The sequence below is a fragment of the Diceros bicornis genome, chromosome 12 (assembly GCF_020826845.1).
Source record: "Diceros bicornis minor isolate mBicDic1 chromosome 12, mDicBic1.mat.cur, whole genome shotgun sequence".
Lineage (NCBI taxonomy): Eukaryota > Metazoa > Chordata > Mammalia > Perissodactyla > Rhinocerotidae > Diceros > Diceros bicornis.
In genome coordinates, this window is record NC_080751.1 from 52,729,904 (window position 1) to 52,735,903 (window position 6,000).

At 44.8% G+C, this 6,000-nt stretch overlaps 1 protein-coding gene across 4 annotated transcripts in view; it reads right to left on the reverse strand.

Moving 5' to 3' along the window:
- LCLAT1 (lysocardiolipin acyltransferase 1) overlaps window positions 1–4,756 on the reverse strand; it is a 187,361-nt gene extending 182,605 nt beyond the window's left edge. Inside the window, exons 1-2 of one of the 4 annotated variants that reach the window (XM_058551511.1) lie at window positions 4,639–4,756; window positions 4,113–4,457 (exon numbers count right to left, since the gene is read on the reverse strand). The gene's annotated coding sequence lies outside the window, so the exon portion shown is untranslated. Of the gene's footprint in view, window positions 1–4,112; window positions 4,458–4,617 lie in introns of all 4 variants that reach the window. The other 3 variants (XM_058551514.1, XM_058551512.1, XM_058551510.1) reach the window with 3 other exon arrangements.
- Window positions 4,757–6,000: the final 1,244 nt, after the last annotated feature.

Here is a 6,000-nt window from a genome sequence, read left to right on the forward strand (position 1 = left end):
GAATTGTAGGACCATGGGTAGGATTAGACCCACCCATGCCACAGCTTTCCAAAATGACTGTACCATTTTATATTCCCAACAACAACATACAAGAGACCCAGTTGCTCTACATCCTTGCCAATACTGGCACTGACAATCTTTTTAATTTTAGCCATTCTGGAAAGTGTGTAGTATCTCATTATTGTTTTAATTTGCATTTCCCCATTGACTACTAATATTGAGCACCTTTTGATATGCATACTGACTATTCGGAGATCCTCTACTAAAAAGTACCTGTTCAAGACTTCTGTACCTTTTTTAATTAACCTGTCTTTTCCTTATTAATTTTATACACACACATATTCTGGTTATGAGTCCTTGGTCAGATATATGAATTGCAAATTTCTTCTTCCAGTCTGTATTGTGCCCTTCATTCTCTTAATGTTATCTTTAGACGAAGAGAAGTTCTCAATATTCATGAAGTCTGAAGTGAAATTTATCAATCATTTTTACAGTCATTACTTTCAGAGTCCTTTTTAAGAAATCTCTGCCTACTCTACTCACTAGTTCTTTGATTTGTGCTTATGGTTTAAGCAGTTCTCAACTCTTGGCTCTGAACTCATGAAATCCTGCATCTTTGAAAGATTTTTTACAGTCGATTTGGAACACATTCATGTTATGTTCCTGGGTGCTAGAATGTTTGAGGGGAGATCAGTTTTACAACTAGAGAATTCATTTGTGATTACTTCCATCTTATAATGACTTCTGTACAAATATATTAAAAACTTAATGTTAAAAAAAAAAGAAAGGGCCGGCCATTCCGTGGCGTAGCGGGTAAGTTCGCACACTATGCTTTGGCGGCCCAGGGTTCATGGGTTCAGATCCCAGGCTTGGACCAACACATTGCTTATCAAGCCATGCTGTGGCAACATCCCATATAACATAGAGGAAAATGAGCACGGATGTTAGCCCAGGGCGAATCTCCCTCAGCAAAAAGAGGAGGATTAGCAACAGATGTTAGCTCAGGGCTAAACTGCCTCAAAAAAAAAAAAAAAGAAAAGAAAAAACCCTAATACCCATTATTCTAGCATTTTGCCCCAAACATACCTTAGATGATTCTTCCCACTCCCTTCATGTGGCTTTCCTCCAATGGAGCCCCCTTTACACTAGACCCTCTAGACTTTTGATGATATAATTAAGTTTTCTGTAGTCTCAGAAATCAGAGGCCTAGAGGAAGTTATAAGCCTGGTTTTGTTACGTCTTATTTGACCCAACAAACTCAGAGGGTTTACAATTCTCCCAAAACCAAGTAACAAAGAATTCCCTGCTCTATTCTTTTTCCTAAATTAGTTAACAATATCTCCAATCTCCAACCATATTGTTACCAAAAAACCAAAACAAAACAAAAAAAAACACCTTACTCTACTAGTTCAGCAGGTGTTCCCCACCTCCATCCCATTATTCTTCACACCCAGTCTACCCTCCATTCTGCCTTCAAAATGTATGTGGTGAACTCTGAACTCTGCTCTCCCACAGCCAATGCTCTGGTTCACTCCCTCAGCATCTCTCATCTCGAGTACAACAACCGTCCTTAACTGGTCTCCTCCTTACATTCTGTCTTTCACCTTGTCACCAAAGTCACCTCTCCAGAACATAAAGTTAATCATGTTACTCATCTGATTAAGATCCTTCCATAGGTCCCACAGGATAAAGTCACTCACTTAGCTGAGAATTCACAGTCGGGCACCAAGCTCTCCAGGCTTCTCTCTCAGCAACTCCTGCAATCCTCTGCTCTGACCCCTGGACACCCACACACTCTCACTTGGTCCTGACTTTGCACTGCTTCCTCCTTCAGCTAGCGGTCCTTTCCTCCCTAATCCTGCAGTCAGCTCCCTTCCTATCTGGGCCAGGGCCACCCCAGCAGGAGTAACTGTTCCCTTGCACGTGTTCCCACAGCTATCTGTACCCACCACAACTATATTTGAGTCCTTATCACACTGCATTAATTAACCATTTATTTGTTTGTCTCGTTCACTAGTCTACAAACTTCTGGACCTGGAGCTTCTCCCTGGACCCCTCAAGAATAAACTCAGGAATTAATCTTTACAACCCAAGGACTTTGCATGGCAATTCCATAAAGGCTCAAGAAAAGAATGAGGGTCTCAGCCACTTTTATTCATATCATTTTTCTCTATAAATAGAGACTAGAAAAATTAGTACAAATATGTCAAAGCAATGAACCTCACACAAGTTTTCTTTTAAACGTCACCCAACAAATTTAAAGATTTTTTTTTTTTTTTGTGAGGAAGATCAGCCCTGAGCTAACATCCGTGCCAATCCTCATCTTTTTGCTGAGGAAGACCAGCTCTGAGCTAACATCTATTGCCAATCCTCATCCTTTTTTTTTTCTCCCAAAGCCCCCGTAGATAGTTGTATGTCATAGTTGCACATCCTGCTAGTTGCTGTATGTGGGACGCGGCCTCAGCATGGCCAGAGAAGCGGTGCGTCAGTGCACGCCCGGGATCCGAACCCGGGCTGCCAGTAGCAGAGCACTGGAACTTAACCGCTAAGGCACAGGGTCGGCCCAAATTTAAAGACTTTAATAAAAACTAAAATCTTCCTTAATCCTTGATTTGCGCTTCCTGTTAGAAATTCATCACAACTCTGTTTTAAAATACTTTTTTAAATAATGGGCAGCAAAGGTAGGATAAATATACCACCTAACGAAAGTAACTATAGTCATCACCATATAAATCACTATCGGATGCCAATACAATGAATTACGGTTATTATTTATACAATACAACTAAAATCCACAAACAAAATTACTTTGTTGAAAAACCTGTTCACATATATCCCCTTAACACATAACACATCAGTATGATACAGGACGATGGTATGCACGGTGGTTAAGAACGTAGCTGGAATCACAATGCTAGTTGTGTGATTTGGGGCAAATAACTTAAACTGCAATGTGCCTCAGTTTCCTCATCTGTAAAGCAAAGATGATAAAGTACTCACTTCACAATGATGCTGCGTGACTGAGTTAGCACATACAAGGAAGGCCCTTGGAACAGTGCCTGGTAGTGTAAATGCACAGTAATAAATGTCAACTGTTATCACTGTGTTTTTAACTTTTTTAAGCCCTTTTACATATATTGTTGTTTTTTTTTCTCACAACAGTACAATGAGATTGTTTGGATAGGAAATGCTATGCACATTTCAGAGATAAGGTACTGGCAGAGAGGTTATATGATTTCCCTATGATATTTTAAGTGGCAGAGCAGGAACTAGAAACCACACCTAACCCCTGCCCCAGGCCAAACTGACCAGACCTCCAGGGATGAGGTTTGAAAGAAAGATTCTTTGGGGTTTTCCCCATTGTTTCCTCTTGGTTGTCAGCAACAGCCAGCCTAAACACTGGGTGGGAACAGATGAACTACCCCATTTGCTCAAATTAAAAGGTAGGTGAAGCCCTACTTTCGTAGTGCCTGACACAGCAGGCACTCCAAAGACAACAGCGACTGACCACCGAAACACAAGTGTTACGGTGCTTTCTCAATAACACAACGAGGCACTCCACAAAACCAAACCTGCCACCAAAAATAAAAGCTACCTAATATTGCACTTATCTGTCACATCAAGGTACGTGGCAAAAGAAACATTAAAAAAAAGGAAAATTTTTCCAAAAACGAATAATTTTTTTACTCTCAAAAATATAATAGTTTTGCAAAAAGGACTTTCATTAAGACAGGTTTTTGAAACCTAACCCAACTGGTTATATTTCATGACATCAGTCTTTGCCCAAATAAGTGACTCACATGAAGAGACAATATTTCATCTCTGTAAGACTTTCACCAGTACTAATCTTCATTACCTTCTTGTGCTTAAACTGAACCCCAATCTCAGTTTTATCTACAGCCACGTGCATATGGAATACAGTGAAGGAACTTCGAAAGCAGATGCAATGGTCCCAGGGAACCCACCTGAACCAGGAAGTACAAGGAAGCAAAACGCCTCCACAACAACAACTAAGTGCCCTGTCTTTTTATTTCTTCTCTTCAAATGGGCAAGCAAAAGCTAAGGCACACTTTAATGATCAAACTTGACACCAGCCCCTGGCTAGGGCCTACCTTTCCTTTCGTGGCACTGCCACTCTGGCGCCTACAAGCAGGCGTCTGATGCCTGGAAGATGCACAGAAAAGGCAGCTCCAGCCCCGCAGTGGACAGCTTACGGCTAAGCCTCGCACTTGGGACGCTTTGCACATCGGACTGAACAGCGGCAGAGCTCACACTGTGTCGAGGCGGTGCAGCTCCCAGACCCGCCCAGGTCCGGAGCGGGAAGGTCTTGATGCTCATCTGCAAACACCGACGGGACACCTCGCCCTCGCCCGGCCCGCGCGGCCCCGACGCCTCCGCCAGCCTCCAGGATTCGCTTCCCCGGGTCCTCCTCTCACCTGAGCCGGCGACGCTGCCACCTGCGTCGGGACCCCAATTCCCGGTCAAGTGACCGTTACCCGGGCCGCAGCCTGGGAAGGCCCGCGGCTCAGGTGGAAGAGCCCGTGCGGCCGCTCCCCCTCCGCCAACTCGGGGATACCCCCGCCGCCGCCGCCATTTTCCCCGCGCCGTAACCCCCACCTGACAGTTCCAGCCTCCCACCTGTGACCAGCAGGGGACCACACGCGACGCCGTGGGGGGCGCGTGGGCGAGCTGGAGAATCCGTGGGGGTCACAACCTCCGGGCAGAACCCGCCCCTAATTCATCCCGAAGCGGGGAGGCGTCCGGCCCGTCGCCCTAGTAATGCGTCCCGGCAGGCTCCATCCTGATTGGCTGCGAGCGTCGTGACGCGGCGGCGTCCCCGGCTGCGTGGGAAGCCCGGGTCCCCGGCGCCCCGCCCTGCTCCTCTGCTGGGGGGGCGCCCGGGGCGCGCGTCGTCCAGGGCTCTGTTAAAGGGGCGGCGCTCATCTCCTCGTCTGGTCTCTGTCAGAGGAGGCACCGAGAGATCGAGAGGGTGTAGAGGCGAGAAGCAATATAACTAGGGGATCACGCAGGCATTGTCCCAGGGAGCCTAATAGTCCGTCCAACCCCGAGAATTTCAGAGTGGAAAACAAATCTGGGGAGTTTAATTTACAAGCCTAAATTACTAGCCCGAAGTCACGGGGCAAATCAGTAGTAGAACCAGTTCCAGAACTCAGGTTCCTAATGCGCAGCGCCAAGCTCTCCCTGGCAGGCGCAGTATTTCCCCAGTCCTCAGGAAACTTTCCCTGTCTGAGCAGCCACAGCACTTTCATCATACCCCTCTTAGAAGGTATTCATCGCTTTCTACGTGGTGTGTCTGTCCTCTAACCTACTAGACTCTAAGCTCCGTAATGGTGGGTTCAGCATCTTTTCGTTTCCTACACTATGCATTCCTCCTGCTGGCCTTCAACAAAGGTTCACCGAATAAAAATCTAAAAAATAATAAACAGTGCGATGAAATTGTATATCACACACACAGCCACTCATGGGTCATTAACGTATGTTTGTGTATTTTATTCGTTGCATGGTGCGGGGGGGAGGGGAGGTGGTGAATTTTTTTTTTTAAGTACAAGTTTCCTGTCCTCACAAAATTTATAGCGTAATAATAATGAACATCTATGGCTACATAGCTTTAATATAGCTAAATTATACCCCAAATTCTCTGAATCAAAAGTTCCTGTGCTCCTCTCCTAAATAGTTTCATACCCTCTCCGATTCTGTTCAGAAATATTGAAATATTGATGTGCTAAAATTGTATTCAAAAATGAAGATAAACAGCAGAGGGAAACAGCAACACAAAATCGAAGTCTGCCAATTATCTCTGTGATCTTCGCCTTCATTTTTATCTTTAAAATAAGATTGCTAGAATAAAGATCTCTAAATTCTTTTTTTCCCCCCACTCCTACAAGTTTTTGAGTTTCTTGATGTCAAAGACCAGGGGGAAACTTGAAGCCACTGGAGATAAGTTTTGACAGCCGGGATTACGTAATAGTTTATCTTTGC